This window comes from Dama dama, chromosome 24, assembly GCF_033118175.1.
Source record: "Dama dama isolate Ldn47 chromosome 24, ASM3311817v1, whole genome shotgun sequence".
NCBI lineage: Eukaryota > Metazoa > Chordata > Mammalia > Artiodactyla > Cervidae > Dama > Dama dama.
The window spans coordinates 1038249-1058657 of NC_083704.1; positions in this window are offsets into that span (position 1 = coordinate 1038249).

Consider the following 20409-nt stretch of genomic DNA (forward strand, 5'->3'; position numbering starts at 1 on the left):
TAGGCCTCGGTTGAGGCCTCCTTGGAGAGGAGGTTGCTGGCAGGGGCTGTCTCCACACTGCAAGGTGCTGGAGCTAGAGGGCCTCGTCAGAGGGAAGGGACCAGCAAAGGGCTGGATGCCCAAGACCTCTTTGACCCAGCAGCCTCAGGGCAGCAGGGAGAGCAAGAGGCCCAACTTGCCCCTAGGTCGGCTTGCCCCGTCCCACACAGGCAGCCAGCCCAGCAGCAGCCTGGCAGTCTCTGGCTCCCCCGAGCTCTCTGCCGGTGTAGGGGGCAGGAACAGACGTGTGCATGTCGTTCTGACTTGGCCTGGGAGTGTGTTCCCCCTGCCTGGCCCCCAGGCTCAGGGGCAAGGGCCCGGAGAGAGCATCACCCCGAAGCGCTTTTTTCCCGGGCTTGGGAGCATTGTGCGTGCCTGGCGGGAACAGCGGGCGCGAGTGTTGGCAAACCGGCCTTTGGAGGCAGTCGGGGAGGTCTCCAGCGCGAGAGGGCCGGTCATGCTCAGAGGCCCCACAGGCCAGGGGCAGGACCCAGCAGGGCCCCTGCCCCTGGCCAGCCTTGCCCAGACCTTCCTGGCCTCCGGGGGTACTGCCCCACCAAGGGGCAGGCTGCGGGGACTGGGTCCAGACATTCCCGGGCGCCTCCCCAGGTTCATCCCCGCTTGTGCCTTTCCCTGGGACTAGGCCTCGGTTGAGGCCTCATTGGAGAGGAGGTTGCTGGCAGGGGCTGTCTCCACACTGCAAGGTGCTGGAGCTAAGAGGGCCTCGTCAGATGGAAGGGACCAGCAAGGGGCTGGATGCCCAAGACCTCTTTGGCCCAGCAGCCTCAGGGCAGCAGGGAGAGCAAGAGGCCCAACTTGGCCCTAGGTCGGCTCTGCCCCTTCCCACACAGGCGGCCAGCCCAGCAGCTGCCTGACAGACTCTGGCTCCCCCGAGCTCTCTGCCTGTGCAGGGGTCAGGAACAGACGTGTGCATGTGGTTCTGCCTTGGTCTGGGAGTGTGGACCCACTGCCTGGCCCCCAGGCTCAGGGGCAAGGGCCCGGAGAGAGCAACACCGCGAAGTGCTTTTCTCCCGGTCTTGGGAGCATTGTGCGTGCCTGGCGGGAAGAGCGGGCGGGAGTGCTTGCAAACCGGCCTTTGGAGGCAGCCGGGGAGGTCTTCCAAGGGCCCGGAGAGATCACCACCCCGAAGCGCTTTTCTCCCGTGATTGGGAGCATTGTGTGCGGCTGGCGGGACAGCGGGAGGGAGTTCTTGAAAACCAGCCTTTGGAGGCAGCCGGGGAGGTCTTCCAAGGGCCGGGAGAGAGCACCACCTCGAAGCGCTTTTCTCCTGGGCTTGGAGCATTTGCACGGATGGCGGGAACAGCGAGTGGGAGTGCTTGCAAACCGGCCTTTGGGGGCAGCCCGGGAGGTCTTACTTGGGCCCAGAGAGAACACCACCCCGAAACGCTTTTTTCCCGGGCTTGGGAGCATTGTGCGCGTGTGGTGGGAACAGCAGGCAGAAGTGCTTGCAAACCGGCCTAGGAGGCAGCCAGGGAGGTCTTCCAAGGGCCCGGAGTGAGCACCACCCAAAAATGCTTTTCTCCCGGGCTAGGGAGCATTGTGCGCGGCTGGTGGGAACAGCGGGCATGAGGGCTTGAAAACGGCCATTGGAGGCAGCCGGGGAGGTCTTCCAGCGAGAGAGGGCCGGTTGTGCTCAGAGGCCCCACAGGCCAGGGGCAGGACCCAGCAGGGCCCCTGCCCCTGGCCAGCCTTTCCCAGATCTTCCTCGCCTCCGGGGGTACTGCCCCACCAAGTGGCAGGCTGCGGCGACTGGGTCCAGACATGGCCGAGCGCCTCCGCTGGCTCATCCACGCTGGTGCCTTTCCCCTGGGCCTAGGCCTCGGTTGAGGCCTCCTTGGAGAGGAGGTTGCTGGCAGGGTCTGTCTCCACACTGCAAGGTGCTGGAGCTCAGAGGGCCTCGTCAGAGGGAAGGGACCAGCAAGGGGCTGGATGCCCAAGACCTCTTTGGCCCAGCAGCCTCAGGGCAGCAGGGAGAGCTAAAGGCCCAACTTGCCCCTAGGTCGGCTCTGCCCCTTCCCACACAGGCGGCCAACCCAGCAGCTGCCTGACAGACTCTGGCTCCCCCGAGCTCTCTGCTGGTGTAGGGGGCAGGAACAGACGTGTGCATGTCGTTCTGCCTTAGCCTGGGAGTGTGTTCCCCCTACATTGCCCCCAGGCTCAGGGGCAAGGGCCTGGAGAGAGCACCACCCCGAAGCGCTTTTTTCCCGGGCTTCGGAGCATTGTGCGTGCCTGGCGGGAACAGCGGGCGCGAGTGTTGGCAAACCGGCCTTTGGAGGCAGTCGGGGAGGTCTCCAGCGGGAGAGTGCCAGTTGTGCTCAGAGGCCCCACAGGCCAGGGGCAGGACCCAGCAGGGCCCCTGCCCCTGGCCATCCTTGCCAAGACCTTCCTGGTCTCCGGGGGTACTGCCCCACCAAGGGGCAGGCTGCGGGTACTGGGTCCAGACATTCCCGGGCGCCTCCCCAGGTTCATCCCCGCTGGTGCCTTTCCCTGGGACTAGGCCTCGGTTGAGTCCTCCTTGGAGAGGAGGTTGCTGGCAGGGGCTGTCTCCACACTGCAAGGTGCTGGAGCTCAGAGGGCCTCGTCAGATGGAAGGGACCAGCAAGTGGCTGGATGCCCAAGACCTCTTTGGCCCAGCAGCCTCAGGGCAGCAGGGAGAGCAAGAGGCCCAACTTGCCCCTAGGTCAGCTCTGCCCCTTCCCACACAGGCGGCCAGGCCAGCAGCTGCCTGACAGACTCTGGCTCCCCCGAGCTCTCTGCCGGTGTAGGGGGCAGGAACAGACGTGTGCATGTGGTTCTGCCTTGGCCTGGGAGTGTGGATCACCTGCCTGGCCCCCAGGCTCAGGGGCAAGGGCCCGGAGAGAACACCACCCCGAAGCGCTTTTCTCCCGTGCTTGGGAGCATTGTGCGCGCCTGGTGGGAACAGTGGGCGGGAGTCCTTGCAAACCGGCCTTTGGAGGCAGCCGGGGAGGTCTTCCAGTGGGAGAGTGCCGGTTGTGCTCAGAGGCCCCACAGGCCAGGGGCAGGACCAGCAGGGCCCCTGCCCCTGGCCAGCCTTGCCCAGATCTTCCTGCCTCCGGGGGTACAGCCCCACCAAGGGGCAGGCTGCGGGGACTGGGTCCAGACATGCCCGGGCGCCTCCCCAGGCTCATCCCCGCTGGTGCCTTTCCCCTGGGCCTAGGCCTCGGTTGAGGCCTCTTTGGAGAGGAGGTTGCTGGCAGGGGCTGTCTCCACACTGCAAGGTGCTGGAGCTCAGAGGGCCTCGTCAGAGGGAAGGGACCAGCAAGGGGCTGGATGCCCAAGACCTCTTTGGCCCAGCAGCCTCAGGACAGCAGGGAGAGCAAGAGGCCCAACTTGCCCCTAGGTCGGCTCTGCCCCTTCCCACTCAGGCGGCCAGCCCAGCAGCTGCCTGACAGACTCTGGCTCCCCCGAGCTCTCTGCCGGTGCAGGGGGCAGGAACAGACGTGTGCATGTGGTTCTGCCTTGGCCTGGGAGTGTGTTCCCCCTGCCTGGCCCCCAGGCTCAGGGGCAAGGGCCCGGAGAGAGCACCACCCCGAAGCGCTTTTCTCCCGGGCTTGGGAGCATTGTGCGTGCCTGGCGGGAACAGCGGGTGGGAGTGCTTGCAAACCGTACTTTGGAGGCAGATGGGGAGGTCTTCCAGTGGGAGAGGGCCGGTTGTGCTCAGAGGCCCCACAGGCCAGGGGCAGGACCCAAAAGGGCCCCTGTCCCTGGCCAGCCTTGCCCAGACCTTCCTGCCTCCGGGGGTACAGCCCCACCAAGGGGCAGGCTGCGGGGACTGGGTCCAGACATGCCCGGGCGCCTCCCCAGGCTCATCCCCGCTGGTGCCTTTCCCCGGGGCCTAGGCCTCGGTTGAGGCCTCCTTGGAGCGGAGATTGCTGGCAGGGGCTGTCTCCACACTGCAAGGTGCTGGAGCTCAGAGGGCCTCGTCAGAGGGAAGGGACCAGCAAGGGGCTGGATGCCCAAGACCTCTTTGGCCCAGCAGCCTCAGGGCAGCAGGGAGAGCAAGAGGCCCAACTTGCCCCTAGGTCGGCTCTGCCCCTTCCCACACAGGCGGCCAGCCCAGCAGCTGCCTGACAGACTCTGGCTCCCCTGAGCTCTCTGCCGGTGCAGGGGGCAGGAACAGACGTGTGCATGTGGTTCTTCCTTGGCCTGGGAGTGTTGATCAGCTGCCTGGCCCCAGTCTCAGGGGCAAGGGCCCGGAGAGAGCACCACCCCGAAGTGCTTTTCTCCCGGGCTTGGGAGCATTGTGCGTTCCTGGTGGGAACAGTGGGCGGAGTGTTGGCAAACCGGACTTTGGAGGCAGCCGGGGAAGTCTTCCAGCGGGAGAGGGCCGGTTGTGCTCAGAGGCCCCACAGGCCAGGGACAGTACACAGCAGGGCCCCTGTCCCTGGCCAGCTTTGCCCAGACCTTCCTGGCCTCCGGGGGTACTGCCCCACCAAGGGGCAGGCTGCGGGGACTGGGTCCAGACATGCCCGGGCGCCTCCCCTGTCTCATCCCCGCTGGTGCCTTTCCCCTGGGCCTAGGCCTCGGTTGTGGCCTCCTTGGAGAAGAGGTTGCTGGCAGGGGCTGTCTCCACACTGCAAGGTGCTGGAGCTCAGAGGGCCTCGTCAGAGGGAAGGGACCAGCAAGGGGCTGGATGCCCAAGACCTCTTTGGCCCAGCAGCCTCAGGGAAGCAGGGAAAGCAAGAGGCCCAACTTGCCCCTAGGTCGGCTCTGCCCCTTCCCACACAGGGGGCCAGCCCAGCAGCTGCCTGACAGACTCTGGCTGCCCCGAGCTCTCTGCCGGTGTAGGGGGCAGGAACAGACGTGTGCATGTCGTTCTGCCTTGGCCTGGGAGTATGGACCCCCTGCCTGGCCCCCTGGCTCAGGGGCAAGGGCCCGTAGAGAGCACCACCCCGAAACGCTTTTCTCCCGGGCTTGGGAGCATTGTGCGCGCCTGGTGGGAACAGTGGGCGGGAGGGCTTGCAAACCAGCCTTGGAGGCAGCCGGGGAGGTCTTCCAGTGGGAGAGGGCCGGTCGTGCTCTGAGGCCCCACAGGACAGGGGCAGGACCCAGCAGGGCCCCTGCCCCTGGCCAGCCTTGCCCAGACCTTCCTGGCCTCCGGGAGTACTGCCCCACCAAGGGGCAGGCTGCGGCGACTGGGTCCAGACATGCCCGGGCGCCTCCCCAGGCTCATTCCCGCTGGTGCCTTTCCCCTGGGCCTAGGCCTCGGTTGAGGCCTCCTTGGAGAGGAGGTTGCTGGCAGGGGCTGTCTCCACACTGCGAGATGCTGGAGCTCAGAGGGCCTCGTCAGAGGGAAGGGACCAGCAAGGGGCTGGATGCTCAAGACCTCTTTGGCCCAGCAACCTCAGGGCAGCAGGGAGAGCAAGAGGCCACATCTTGCCCCTAGGTCGGCTCTGCCCCTTCCCACACAGGCAGCCAGCCCAGCAGCTGCCTGGCAGACTCTGGCTCCCCCTAGTTCTCTGCCTGTGCAGGGGGCAGGAACAAACGTGTGCATGTGGTTCTGCCTTGGCCTGGGAGTGTGGACCCCCTGCCTGTCCCCCAGGCACAGGGGCAAGGGCCCGGAGAGAGCACCACCCCAAAATGCTTTTCCCCCCGGGCTTGGGAGCATTTGCATGGCTGGCGGGAACAGCTAGTGGGAATGCTTGCAAACCGGCCTTTGGGGGCAGCCGGGGAGGTCCTCCATGGGCCCGGAGTGAACACCACCCCGATGCGCTTTTCTCCCGGGCTTGGGAGCAGTGTGCGCGGGTGGCGGGAACAGCAGGCAGGAGTGCTTGCAAACCGGCCTTTGGAGGCAGGCGCCGAGGTCTTCCAAGGGCAAGGAGTGAGCACCACCCCAAAATGCTTTTCTCCCGTGCTTGGGAGCATTGTCCACGGCTGGTGCGAACAGCGGGCATGAGTGCTTGCATACCGGCCATTGGAGGCAGCCGGGGAGGTCTTCCAAGGGCCAGGAGAGAGCACCACCCCGAAGCGCTTTTCTCCCGTAGTTGGGAGCATTGTGTGCGGCTGACGGGACAGCGGGAGGGAGTTCTTGCAAACCGGCCTTTGGAGGCAGCCGGGGAAGTCTTCCAAGGGCCGGGAGAGAGCACCACCCCAAAGCGCTTCTCTCCCGTGTTTTGGAGCATGTGCGTGGCTGGCCGGAACAGTGAGTGGGAGTGATTGCAAACCGGCCTTTGGGGGCAGCCGGGGAGGTCCTCCATGGGCACGGAGAGAACACCACCCCGAAGCGCATTTCTCCCGGTCTTGGGAGCATTGTGCGCGGCTGGCGGGAACAGCGGGCATGAGTTCTTGCAAACCGGACTTTGGAGGCAGCCGGGCAGGTCTTTCAAGGGCCCGGAGTGAGCACCACCCCAAAATGCTTTTCTCCCGGGCTTGGAGCATTGTACGCGGCTGGCGGGAACAGCGGGCCTGAGTGCTTGCAAACCGGCCTTTTGAGGCAGCCGGGGTGGTCTTCCAAGTGCCCGGAGAGAGCACCACCCCAAAATGCTTTTCTCCCGGGCTTGGGAGCATTGTGCGCAGCTGGCGGGAACAGCGGGAATGAGTACTTGCAAACCCGCCTTTGGAGGTAGCCGGGGAGGTCTTCCAAGGGCCCGGAGAGAGCACCATCCCGAGGCACTTTTCTCCCAGGATTGGGAGCATTGTGCGTGCCTGGCGGGAACAGCAGGAAGGAGTCCTTGCAAACAGGCCTTTGGAGGCAGCCGGGGATGTCTTCCAAAGGCCCGGAGAGAGCACCACCCCGAAGCGCTTTTCTCCCGGGCTTGGGTGCATTGTGCGCGTGTGGCGGGAACAGCAGGCAGGAGTGCTTGCAAACCGGCCTTTGGAGGCAGCCGGGGAGGTCTTCCAAGGGCCCGGAGAGAACACCACCTCGAAGGGCTTTTCTCTCGGGTTTTGGAGCATTGTGTGCGGCTGGTGGAACAGCGGGAGGGAATTCTTGCAAACCGGCCTTTGGAGGCAGCCAGAGAAGTCTTCCAAGGGCCCGGAGAGAGCACCACCCCGAAGCGCTTTTCTCCGGGGTTTTGGAACATTGTGTGTGGCTGGCGGGAACAGCGGGCGGGAGTGCTTGCAAAGCGGCCTTTGGGGGCAGCCGGGGACGTCCTCCATGGTCCCGGAGAGAACACCACCCCGAAGCGCTTTTCTCACGGTCTTGGGAGCATTGTGCGCGGCTGGCGGGAACAGCGGGCATGAGTGCTTGCAAACTGTCCTTTGGAGGCAGCCGGGGAGGTCTTCCAAGGGCCCGGAGAGAGCACCACCCCAAAATGCTTTTCTCCCGGGATTGGGAGCATTGTGCGTGGCTGGCGGAAGCAGCGGGAATGAGTACTTACAAACCGGCCTTTGGAGGCAGCCGGGGAGGTCTTGAAAGTGCCCGGAGAGAGCACCACCCCGAAGCGCTTTTCTCCCGGGCTTGGGAGCATTGTGCGCGGCTGGCGGGAACAGCAGGTAGGAGTGCTTGCAAACTGGCCTTTGGAGGCAGCCGGGGAGGTCTTCCAAGGGCCCGGAGTGAGCACCACCCCAAAATGCTTTTCTCCTGGGCTTGGGAGCATTGTGCGCGGCTGGTGGGAACAACGGGCATGAGTGCTTGCAAACCGGCCTTTGGAGGCAGCCGGGGACGTCTTCCAAGGGCCCGGAGAGAGCACCACCCCGAAGCACTTTTCTCCCGTGCTTGGGAGCATTGTGCGTGGCTGGCGGGAACAGCAGGAAGGAGTCCTTGCAAACCGGCCTTTGGAGGCAGCCGGGGAGGTCTTCCAAGGGCCAGGAGAGAGCACCACCCCGAAGCGCTTTTCTCCCGGGCTTGGGAGCATTGTGCGCGGGTGGCGGGAACAGCAGGCAGGAGTGCTTGAAAACCGGCCTTTGGAGGCAGCCGGGGAGGTCTTCCAGGGCCCGGTTTGAGCACCACCCCAAAACGTTTTTCTCCCGGGCTTGGGAGCATTGTGCGCGGCTGGTGGGAACAGCGGGCATGAGTGCTTGCAAACTGGCCATTGGAGGCAGACGGGGAGGGCTTCCAAGGGCCCGGAGAGAGCACCACCCGGAAGCGCTTTTCTCCCGGGCTTGGGAGCATTGTGCGCGGCTGGCGGGAACAGCGGGCGGGAGTGCTTGCAAACCGGCCTTTGGAGGCAGCCGGGGAGGTCTTCCAAGGGCCAGGAGAGAGCACCACCCAGAAGCGCTTTTCTCCCGGGCTTGGAACATTTGCGCGGATGGCAGGAACAGCAAGTGGGAGTGCTTCCAAACCGGCCTTTGGGGAGAGCCGGGGAGGTCTTCCAAGGGACCGGACTGATCACTACCCCAAAATGCTTTTCTCCCGGGCTTGGGAGCATTGTGCGTGGCTGGCGGAAGCAGCGGGAATGAGTACTTACAAACCTGCCTTTGGAGGCAGCCGGGGAGGTCTTGAAGGTGCCCGGAGAGAGCACCACCCTGAAGCGCTTTTCTCCCGGGCTTGGGAGCATTGTGCGCGGCTGGCGGGAACAGCAGGCAGGAGTGCTTGCAAACTGGCCTTTGGAGGCAGCCAGGGAGGTCTTCCAAGGGCCCGGAGTGAGCACCACCCCAAAATGCTTTTCTCCCGGGCTTGGGAGCATTGTGCGTGGCTGGCGGGAACAGCAGGAAGGAGTCCTTGCAAACAGGCCTTTGGAGGCAGCCGGGGAGGTCTTCCAGGGCCCGGTGTGAGCACCACCCCAAAATGCTTTTCTCCCGGGCTTGGGAGCATTGTGCGCGGGTGGCGGGAACAGCAGGCAGGAGTGCTTGAAAACCGTCCTTTGGAGGCAGCTGGGGAGGTCTTCCAGGGCCCGGTGTGAGCACCACCCCAAAATTCTTTTCTCCCGGGCTTGGGAGCATTGTGCGTGGCTGGTGGGAACAGCGGGCGGGAGTGCTTGCAAACCGGCCTTTGGAGGCAGCCGGGGAGGTCTTCCAAGGGCCAGGAGAGAGCACCACCCAGAAGAGCTTTTCTCCCGGGCTTGGAACATTTGCGCGGATGGCGGGAACAGCGAGTGGGAGTGCTTCCAAACCGGCCTTTGGGGGCACCCCGGGAGGTCTTCCATGGGCACGGAGAGAACACCACCCCGAAGCGCTTTTCTCTGGGGTTTTGGAGGATTGTGCGTGGCTGGCGGGAACAGCGAGTGGGAGTGCTTGCAAACCGGCCTTTGGGGACAGCCGGGGAGGTCTTCCAAGGGCCCGGAGAGAGCACCATCCCGAAGCACTTTTCTCCCGGAATTGGGAGCATTGTGCGCGGCTGTCGGGAACAGCGGACATGAGTGCTTGCAAACCGGCCTTTGGAGGCAGCCGGGGAGGTCTTCCAAGGGCCCGGAGAGAGCACCATCCCGAAGCACTTTTCTCCCGGAATTGGGAGCATTGTGCGCGGCTGTCGGGAACAGCGGACATGAGTGCTTGCAAACCGGCCTTTGTAGGCAGCCGGGGAGGTCTTCCAAGGGCCTGTAGAGAGCACCACCCCGAAGCGCTTTTCTCCCGGGCTTGGGAGCATTGTGCGCGCCTGGTGGGAACAGTGGGCGGGAGTGCTTGCAAACCGGCCTTTGGAGGCAGCCGGGGAGGTCTTCCAGTGGGAGAGGGCCGTTTGTGCTCAGAGGCCCCACAGGCCAGGGGCAGGACCCAGCAGGGCCCCTGCCCCTGGCCAGCCTTGCCCAGACCTTCCTGGCCTCCGGGGGTACTGCCCCACCAAGGGGCAGGCTGCGGGGACTGGGTCCAGACATGTCCGTGCGCCTCCCCAGGATCATCCCCGCTGGTGCCTTTCCCCTGGGAGTAGGCCTCGGTTGAGGCTTCTTTGGAGAGGAGGTTGCTGGCAGGGGCTGTCTCCACACTGCAAGGTGCTGGAGCTCAGAGGGCCTCGTCAGCGGGAAGGGACCAGCAAGGGGCTGGATGCCCAAGACCTCTTTGGCCCAGCAGCCTCAGGGCAGCAGGGAGAGCAAGAGGCCCAACTTGCCCCTAGGTCGGCTCTGCCCCTTCCCACACAGGCGGCCAGCCCAGCAGCTGCCTGACAGACTCTGGCTCCCCCGAGCTCTCTGCCGGTGCAGGGGTCAGGAACAGACGTGTGCATGTGGTTCTGCCTTGGTCTGGGAGTGTGGACCCACTGCCTGGCCCCCAGGCTCAGGGGCAAGGGCCCGGAGAGAGCAACACCCCGAAGTGCTTTTCTCCCGGTCTTGGGAGCATTGTGCGTGCCTGGCGGGAAGAGCGGGCGGGAGTGCTTGCAAACCGGCCTTTGGAGGCAGCCGGGGAGGTCTTCCAGTGGGAGAGGGCCGGTTGTGCTCAGAGGCCCCAGAGGCCAGGGGAAGGACCCAGCAGGGCCCCTGCCCCTGGCCAGCCTTGCCCAGACCTTCCTGGCCTCCGGGGGTACTGCCCCACCAAGGAGCAGGCTGCGGGGACTGGGTCCAGACATGCCCGGGCGCCTCCCCAGGCTCATCCCCGCTGGTGCCTTTCCCCTGGGCCTAGGCCTCGGTTGAGGCCTCTTGGAGAGGAGGTTGCTGGCAGGGGCTGTCTCCACACTGCAAGGTGCTGGAGCTCAGAGGGCCTCGTCAGAGGGAAGGGACCAGAAAGGGGCTGGATGCCCAAGACCTCTTTGGCCCAGCAGCCTCAGGGCAGCAGGGAGAGCAAGAGGCCCAACTTGCCCCTAGGTCGGCTCTGCCCCTTCCCACACAGGCGGCCAGCCCAGCAGCTGCCTGACAGACTCTGGCTCCCCTAGCTCTCTGCCGGTGCAGGGGGCAGGAACAGACGTGTGCATGTGGTTCTGCCTTGGACTGGGAGTTTGTTCCCCCTGCATTGCCCCCAGGCTCAGGGGAAAGGGCCCGGTGAGAGCACCACCCCAAAATGCTTTTCCCCCCGGCTTGGGAGCATTTGCATGGCTGGCGGGAACAGCTAGTGGGAATGCTTGCAAACCGGCCTTTGGAGGCAGCCGGGGAGGTCCTCCATGGGCCCGGAGAGAACACCACCCTGATGCGCTTTTCTCCCGGGCTTGGGAGCAGTGTGCGCGGGTGGCGGGAACAGCAGGCAGGAGTGCTTGCAAACCGGCCTTTGGAGGCAGGCGCGGAGGTCTTCCAAGGGCAAGGAGTGAGCACCACCCCAAAATGCTTTTCTCCCATGCTTGGGAGCATTGTACACGGCTGGTGGGAACAGCGGGCATGAGTGCTTGCATAACGGCCATTGGAGGCAGCCGGGGATGTCTTCAAAGGGCCGTGAGAGAGCACCACCCCGAAGCGCTTCTCTCCCGTGTTTTGGAGCATGTGCGTGGCTGGCCGGAACAGTGAGTGGGAGTGATTGCAAACCGGCCTTTGGGGGCAGCCGGGGAGGTCCTCCATGGGCACGGAGAGAACACCACCCCGAAGCGCATTTCTCCCGGTCTTGGGAGCATTGTGCGCGGCTGGCGGGAACAGCGGGCATGAGTTCTTGCAAACCGGACTTTGGAGGCAGCCGGGCAGGTCTTTCAAGGGCCCGGAGTGAGCACCACCCCAAAATGCTTTTCTCCCGGGCTTGGAGCATTGTACGCGGCTGGCGGGAACAGCGGGCCTGAGTGCTTGCAAACTGGCCATTGGAGGCAGACCGGGAGGTCTTCCAAGGGCCCGGAGAGAGCACCACACGGAAGCGCTTTTCTCCCGTGATTGGGAGCATTGTGCGCGGCTGGCGGGAACAGCGGGCGGGAGTGCTTGCAAACCGGCCTTTGGAGGCAGCCGGGGAGGTCTTCCAAGGGCCAGGAGAGAGCACCACACGGAAGCGCTTTTCTCCCGGGCTTGGGAGCATTGTGCGCGGCTGGCGGGAACAGCAGGCAGGAGTCCTTGCAAACTGGCCTTTGGAGGCAGCCGGGGAGGTCTTCCAAGGGCCCGGAGTGAGCACCACCCCAAAATGCTTTTCTCCCGGGCTTGGGAGCATTGTGCGTGGCTGGCGGGAACAGCAGGAAGGAGTCCTTGCAAACCGGCCTTTGGAGGCAGCCGGGGAGGTCTTCCAAGGGCCTGTAGAGAGCACCACCCCGAAGCGCTTTTCTCCCGGGCTTGGGAGCATTGTGCGCGGGTGGCGGGAACAGCAGGCAGGAGTGCTTGAAAACCGTCCTTTGGAGGCAGCCGGGGAGGTCTTCCAGGGCCCGGTGTGAGCACCACCCCAAAATGCTTTTCTCCCGGGCTTGGGAGCATTGTGCGTGGCTGGTGGGAACAGCGGGCGGGAGTGCTTGCAAACCGGCCTTTGGAGGCCGCCGGGGAGGTCTTCCAAGGGCCAGGAGAGAGCACCACCCAGAAGCGCTTTTCTCCTGGGCTTGGAACATTTGCGCGGATGGCGGGAACAGCGAGTGGGAGTGCTTCCAAACCAGCCTTTGTGGGCACCCCGGGAGGTCTTCCATGGGCACGGAGAGAACACCACCCCGAAGCGCTTTTCTCCGGGGTTTTGGAGGATTGTGCGTGGCTGGCGGGAACAGCGAGTGGGAGTGCTTGCAAACCGGCCTTTGGGGACAGCCTGGGAGGTCTTCCAAGGGCCCGGAGAGAGCACCACCCCGAAGCACTTTTCTCCCGGTCTTGGGAGCATTGTGCGAGGCTGGCGGGAACAGCGGGCGGGAGTGCTTGCAAACCGGCCTTTGGAGGCAGCCGGGGAGGTCTTCCAAGGGCCCGGAGAGAGCACCACCCCAAAATGCTTTTCTCCCGGGCTTGGGAGCATTGTGTGCGGCTGGCGGGTCAGCGGGAGGGAGTTCTTGAAAACCGGCCTTTGGAGGCAGCCGGGGAGGTCTTCCAAGGGCCGGGAGAGAGCACCACCCCGAAGCTCTTTTCTCCCGGGCTTGGGAGCATTGTGCGCGGCTGGCGGGAACAGCGGGATTGAGTGCCTGCAAACCGGCCTTTGGAGGCAGCCGGGGAGGTCTTCCAAGGGCCGGGAGAGAGCACCAACCCGAAGCGCTTTTCTCCCGGGCTTGGGAGCATTGTGCGCGGCGGGCGGGAACAGCGGGCATGAGTGCTTGCAAACCGGCCTTTGGAGGCAGCCGGGGAGGTCTTCCAAGGGCCCGGAGAGATCACCACCCCGAAGCGCTTTTCTCCCGTGATTGGGAGCATTGTGTGCGGCTGGCGGGACAGCGGGAGGGAGTTCTTGAAAACCAGCCTTTGGAGGCAGCCAGGGAGGTCTTCCAAGGGCTGGGAGAGAGCACCACCCCGAAGCGCTTTTCTCCTGGGCTTGGAGCATTGTGCGAACCTGGTGGGAACAGCGAGTGGGAGTGCTTGCAAACCGGCCTTTGGGGGCAGCCCGGGAGGTCTTTCTTGGGCCCAGAGAGAACACCACCCCGAAAAGCTTTTTTCCCGGGCTTGGGAGCATTGTGCGCGTGTGGCGGGAACAGCAGGCAGAAGTGCTTGCAAACCGGCCTAGGAGGCAGCCAGGGAGGTCTTCCAAGGGCCCGGAGTGAGCACCACCCAAAAATGCTTTTCTCCCGGGCTAGGGAGCATTGTGCGTGCCTGACGGGAACAGCGGGCGCGTGTGTTGGCAAACCGGCCTTTGGAGGCAGTCGGGGAGGTCTTCCAGCGGGAGAGGGCCGGTCATGCTCAGAGGCCCCACAGGCCAGGGGCAGGACCAGCAGGGCCCCTGCCCCTGGCCAGCCTTGCCCAGATCTTCCTGGCCTCCGGTGGTACTGCCCCACCAAGGGGCAGGCTGCGGGGACTGGGTCCAGACATGCCCGGGCGCCTCCCCTGGCTCATCCCTGCTGGTGCCTTTCCCCTGGGCCTAGGCCTCGGGTCAGGCCTCCTTGGAGAGGAGGTTGCTGGCAGGGGCTGTCTCCACACTGCAAGGTGCTGGAGCTCAGAGGGCCTCGTCAGAGGGAAGGGACCAGCAAGGGGCTGGATGCCCATAACCTCTTTGGCCCAGCAGCCTCAGGGCAGCAGGGAGAGCAAGAGGCCCAACTTGCCCCTAGGTCGGCTCTCCCCCTTCCCACACAGGCGGCCAGCCCAGCAGCTGCCTGACAGATTCTGGCTCTCCTGAGCTCGCTGCCGGTGCAGGGGGCAGGAACAGGCGTGTGCATGTGGTTCTGCCTTGGTCTGGTAGTGTGGACCCCCTGCCTCACCCCCAGGCTCAGGGGCAAGGGCCTGGAGAGAGCACCACCCCGAAGCACTTTTCTCCCGGGCTTGGGAGCATTGTGCCCGCCTGGTGGGAACAGTGGGCGGGAGTGCTTGCAAACCGGCCTTTATAGGCAGCCGGGGAGGTCTTCCAGTGGGAGAGGGCCGGTTGTGCTCAGAGGCCCCACAGGCCAGGGGCAGGACCCAGCAGGGCCCCTCCCCTGGCCAGCCTTGCCCAGAAATTCCTGCCTCCGGAGTTACAGCCCCACCAAGGGGCAGGCTGCGGGGACTGGGTCCAGACATGCCCGGGCGCCTCCCCAGGCTCATCCCCGCTGGTGCCTTTCCCCTGGGCCTAGGCCTCGGGTGAGGCCTCCTTGGAGAGGAGGTTGCTGGCAGGGGCTGTCTCCACACTGCAAGGTGCTGGAGCTCAGAGGGCCTCGTCAGAGGGAAGGGACCAGCAAGGGGCTGGATGCCCAAGACCTCTTTGGCCCAGCAGCCTCAGGGCAGCAGGGAGAGCAAGAGGCCCAACTTGCCCCTAGGGCGGCTCTTCCCCTTCCCACACAGGCGGCCAGCCCAGCAGCTGCCTGACAGACTCTGGCTCCCCTGAGCTCTCTGCCGGTGCAGGGGGCAGGAACAGACGTGTGCATGTGGTTCTGCCTTGGCCTGGGAGTGTGTTCCCCCTGCATTGCCCACAGGCTCAGGGGCAAGGGCCCGGTGAGAGCACGACCCCGAAGGGCTTTTCTCCCGGGCTTGGGAGCATTGTGCGAACCTGGTGGGAACAGCGGGCGGGAGTGTTGGCAAACCGGCCTTTGGAGGCAGCCGGGGAGGTCTTCCAGCGGGAGAGGGCCGGATGTGCTCAGAGGCCCCACAGGCCAGGGGCAGGACCCAGCAGGTCCCCTGCCCCTGGCCAGCCTTTTCCAGTCCTTCCTGGCCTCCGGGGGTACTGCCCCACCAAGGGGCAGGCTGCGGGGACTGGGTCCAGACATGCCCGGGCCCCTCCCCAGGCTCATCCCCGCTGGTGCCTTTCCCCTGGGCCTAGGCCTCGGGTGAGGCGTCCTTGGAGAGGAGGTTGCTGGCAGGGGCTGTCTCCACACTGCAAGGTGCTGGAGCTCAGAGGGCCTCGTCAGACGGAAGGGACCAGCAAGGGGCTGGATGCCCAAGACCTCTTTGGCCCAGCAGCCTCAGGGCAGCAGGGAGAGCAAGAGGCCCAACTTGCCCCTAGGTCGGCTCTGCCCCTTCCCACACAGGCGGCCAGCCCAGCAGCTGCCTGACAGACTCTGGCTCTGCCGAGCTCTCTGCCGGTGCAAGGGGCAGATCAGACGTGTGCATGTGGTTCTGCCTTGGCCTGGGAGTGTGGACACCCTGCCTTGCCCCCAGGCTCAGGGGCAAGGGCCCGGAGAGAGCACCACCCTGAAGCGCTTTTCTCCCGGGCTTGGGAGCATTGTGCACGCCTGCTGGGAACAGTGAGCGGGAGCGCTTGCAAACCGGCCTTTGGAGGCAGCCGGGGAGGTCTTCCAGTGGGAGAGGGCCAGTTGTGCTCAGAGGCCCCACAGGCCAGGGGCAGGCCGCAGCAGGGCCCCTGCCCCTGGCCAGCCTTGCTCCGACCTTCCTGGCCTCCGGGGGTACTGCCCCACCAAGGGGCAGGCTGCGGGGACTGGGTCCAGACATGCTCGGGCGCCTCCCCTGGCTCATCCCCGCTGGTGCCTTTCCCCTGGGCCTAGGCCTCGGTTGAGGCTTCCTTGGAGAGGAGGTTGCTGGCAGGGGATGTCTCCACACTGCAAGGTGCTGGAGCTCAGAGGGCCTCGTCAGAGGGAAGGGACCAGCAAGGGGCTGGATGCCCAAGACCTCTTTGGCCCAGCAGCCTCAGGGCAGCAGGGAGAGCAAGAGGCGCAACTTGCCCCTAGGTCGGCTCTCCCCCTTCCCACACAGGCGGCCAGCCCAGCAGCTGCCTGACAGACTCTGGCTCTCCCGAGCTCGCTGCCGGTGCAGGGGGCAGGAACAGGCGTGTGCATGTGGTTCTGCCTTGGTCTGGTAGTGTGGATCCCCTGCCTGGCCCCCAGGCTCAGGGGCAAGGGCCCGGAGAGAGCACCACCCCGAAGCGCTTTTCTCCCGGGCTTGGGAGCATTGTGCGCGCCTGGTGGGAACAGTGGGCGGGAGTGCTTGCAAACCGGCCTTGGGAGGCAGCGGGGGAGGTCTTCCAGTGGGAGAGGGCCGGTTGTGCTCAGAGGCCCCACAGGCCAGGGGCAGGACCCAGCAGGGCCCCTCCCCTGGCCAGCCTTGCCCAGAACTTCCTGCCTCCGGAGTTACAGCCCCACGAAGTGGCAGGCTGCGGGGACTGGGTCCAGACATGCCCGGGCGCCTCCCCAGGCTCATCCCCGCTGGTGCCTTTCCCCTGGGCCTAGGCCTCGGGTGAGGCCTCCTTGGAGAGGAGGTTGCTGGCACGGGCTGTCTCCACACTGCAAGGTGCTGGAGCTCAGAGGGCCTCGTCAGAGGGAAAGGACCAGCAAGGGGCTGGATGCCCAAGACCTCTTTGGCCCAGCAGCCTCAGGGCAGCAGGGAGAGCAAGAGGCCCAACTTGCCCCTAGGTCTGCTCTGCCCCTTCCCACACAGGCCGCCAGCCCGGCAGCTGCCTGACAGACTCTGGCTTCCCCCAGCTCTCTGCCGGTGGAGGGGGCAGGAACAGACGTGTGCATGTGGTTCTGCCTTGGCCTGGGAGTGTGGATCCCCTGCCGGGCCCCCAGGCTCAGGGGCAAGGGCCCGGAGAGAGCACCACCCCGAAGCGCTTTTCTCCCGGGCTTGGGAGCACTGTGCGTGCCTGGCGGGAACAGTGGGCGGGAGTGTTGGCAAACCGGCCTTTCGAGGCAGCCGGGGAGATCTTCCAGGGCCCGGTGTGAGCAACACCCCAAAATGCTTTTCTCCCGGGCTTGGAAGCACTGTGCTTGCCTGGCGGGAACAGCGGGCAGGAGTGCTTGCAAACCGGCCTTTGGAGGCAGCCGGGGAGGTCTTCCAAGGGCCAGGAGAGAGCACCACCCAGAAGCGCTTTACTCCCGGGCTTGGAACATTTGCGCGAATGGCTGGAACAGCGAGTGGGAGTGCTTCCAAACCGGCCTTTGGGGGCACCCCGGGAGGTCTTCCATGGGCACGGAGAGAACAGCACCCCGAAGCGCTTTTCTCCGGGGTTTTGGAGGATTGTGCGTGGCTGGTCGGATCAGGGAGTGGGAGTGCGTCCAAACCGGCCTTTGGGGGCAGCCAGGGAGGTCCTCCATGGGCACGGAGAGAACACCACCCCGAAGCGCTTTTCTCCCGGTCTTGGGAGCATTGTGCGAGGCTGGCGGGAACAGCGGGCGGGAGTGCTTGCAAACCGGCCTTTGGAGGCAGCCGGGGAGGTATTCCAAGGGCCCGGAGAGAGCACCATCCCGAAGCACTTTTCTCCCGGAATTGGGAGCATTGTGCGCGGCTGTCGGGAACAGCGGACATGAGTGCTTGCAAACCGGCCTTTGTAGGCAGCCAGGGAGGTCTTCCAAGGGCCCGGAGAGAGCACCACCCCAAAATGCTTTTCTCCCGGGCTTGGGAGCATTGTGTGCGGCTGGCGGGTCAGCGGGAGGGAGTTCTTGAAAACCAGCCTTTGGAGGCAGCCGGGGAGGTCTTCCAAGGGCCGGGAGAGAGCACCACCCCGAAGCGCTTTTCTCCCGGGCTTGGGAGCATTGTGCGCGTCTGGCGGGAACAGCGGGATTGAGTGCTTGCAAACCGGCCTTTGGAGGCAGCCGGGGAGGTCTTCCAAGGGCCGGGAGAGAGCACCACCCCGAAGCGCTTTTCTCCCGGGCTTGGGAGCATTGTGCGGGGCTGGCGGGAACAGCGGGATTGAGTGCTTGCAAACCGGCCTTTGGAGGCATCCGGGGAGGTCTTCCAAGGGCTCGGAGAGAGCACCACCCCGAAGCGCTTTTCTCCTGGCCTTGGAGCATTTGCACGGATGGCGGGAACAGCGAGTGGGAGTGCTTGCAAACCGGCCTTTGGGGGCAGCCCGGGAGGTCTTTCTTGGGCCCAGAGAGAACACCACCCCGAAACGCTTTTCTCCCGGGCTTGGGAGCATTGTGCGCGGGTGGCGGGAACAGCAGGGAGAAGTGCTTGCAAACCGGCCTTGGAGGCAGCCAGGGAGGTCTTCCTAGGGCCCGGAGTGAGCACCACCCAAAAATGCTTTTCTCCCGGTCTTGGGAGCATTGTGTACGCCTCGGGGGAACAGTGGGCGGGAACGCTTGCAAACCGGCCTTTGGAGGCAGCCGGGGAGGTCTTCCAGTGGGAGAGGGCCGGTTGTGCTCAGAGGCCCCACAGGCAAGGGGCAGGACCCAGCAGGGCCCCTGCCCCTGGCCAGCCTTGCCCAGATCTTCCTGCCTCCGGGGGTACAGCCCCACCAAGGGGCAGGCTGCGGGGACTGGGTCCAGACATGTCCGGGCGCCTCCCCAGGCTCATCCCCGCTGGTGCCTTTCCCCTGGGCCTAGGCCTCGGTTGAGGCCTCATTGCAGAGGAGGTTGCTGGCAGGGGCTGTCTCCACACTGCAAGGTGCTGGAGCTCAGAGGGCCTCGTCAGAGGGAAGGGACCAGCAAGGGGCTGGATGCCCAAGACCTCTTTGGCCCAGCAGCCTCAGGGCAGCAGGGAGAGCAAGAGGCCCAACTTGCCCCTAGGTCGGCTCTGCCCCTTCCCACACAGGCGGCCAGCCCAGCAGCTGCCTGACAGACTCTGGCTCTGCCGAGCTCTCTGCCAGTGCAGGGGGCAGATCAGACGTGTGCATGTGGTTCTGCCTTGGCCTGGGAGTGTGGACACCCTGCCTTGCCCCCAGGCTCAGGGGCAAGGGCCCGGAGAGAGCACCACCCTGAAGCGCTTTTCTCCCGGGCTTGGGAGCATTGTGCGTGCCTGCTGGGAACAGTGGGCGGGAGTGTTGGCAAACCGGCCTTTGGAGGCAGCCGGGGAGGTCTTCCAGCGGGAGAGGGCCGGTTGTGCTCAGAGGCCCTACAGGCCAGGGGCAGGACCCAGCAGAGCCCCTGCCCCTGGCCAGCCTTTTCCAGACCTTCCTGGCCTCCGGGTGTACTGCCCCACCAAGGGGCAGGCTGCGGGGACTGGGTCCAGACATGCCCGGGCGCCTCCCCAGGCTCATCCCCGCTGGTGCCTTTCCCCTGGGCCTAGGCATCGGTTGAGGCCTCCTTGGAGAGGAGGTTGCTGGCAGGGGCTGTCTCCACACTTCAAGGTGCTGGAGCTCAGAGGGCCTCGTCAGAGGGAAGGGACCAGCAAGGGGCTGGATGCCCAAGACCTCTTTGGCCCAGCAGCCTCAGGGCAGCAGGGAGAGCAAGAGGCCCAACTTGCCCCTAGGTCGGCTCTGCCCCTTCCCACACAGGCTGCCAGCCCAGCAGCTGCCTGACAGACTCTGGCTCCCCCGAGCTCTCTGCCGGTGCAGGGGGCTGGGACAGACGTGTGCATGTGGTTCTGACTTGGCCTGCGAGTGTGGATCCCCTGCCTGGCCCCAGGCTCAGGGGCAAGGGCCCGGAGAGAGCACCACACGGAAGCGCTTTTCTCCCGGGCTTGGGAGCATTGTGCGCGCCTGGTGGGAACAGTGGGCGGGAGTGCTTGCAAACCGTCCTTTGGAGGCAGCCGGGGAGGTCTTCCAGTGGGAGAGGGACGGTTGTGCTCAGAGGCCCCGTAGGTCAGGGGCAGGACCCAGCAGGGCCCCTGCCCCTGGCCAGCCTTGCCCAGACCTTCCTGGCCTCCAGGGGTACTGCGCCACCAAGGGGCAGGCTGCGGGGACTGGGTCCAGACATGCCCGGGCGCCTCCCCTGGCTCATCCCCGCTGGTGCCTTTCCCCTGGGCCTAGGTCTCGGTTGAGGCCTCCTTGGAGAGGAGGTTGCTGGCAGGGGCTGTCTCCACACTGCAAGGTGCTGGAGCTCAGAGGGCCTCGTCAGAGGGAAGGGACCAGCAAGGGGCTGGATGCCCAAGACCACTTTGGCCCAGCGGCCTCAGGGCAGCAGGGAGAGCAAGAGGCCCAACTTGCCCCTAGGTCGGCTCTGCCCCTTCCCACACAGGCGGCCAGCCCAGCAGCTGCCTGACAAACTCTGGCTCCCCTGAGCTCTCTGCCGGTGCAGGGGTAGGAACAGACGTGTGCACGTGGTTCTGCCTTGGCCTGGGAGTGTGGAACCCCTGCATTGCCCCCAGGCTCAGGGGCAAGGGCCCGTTGGGAGCACCACCCTGAATCGCTTTTCTCCCGGGCTTGGGAGCATTGTGCGCGCCTGGTGGGAACAGTGGGCGGGAGTGTTGGAAAACCGGCCTTTCGAGGCAGCCG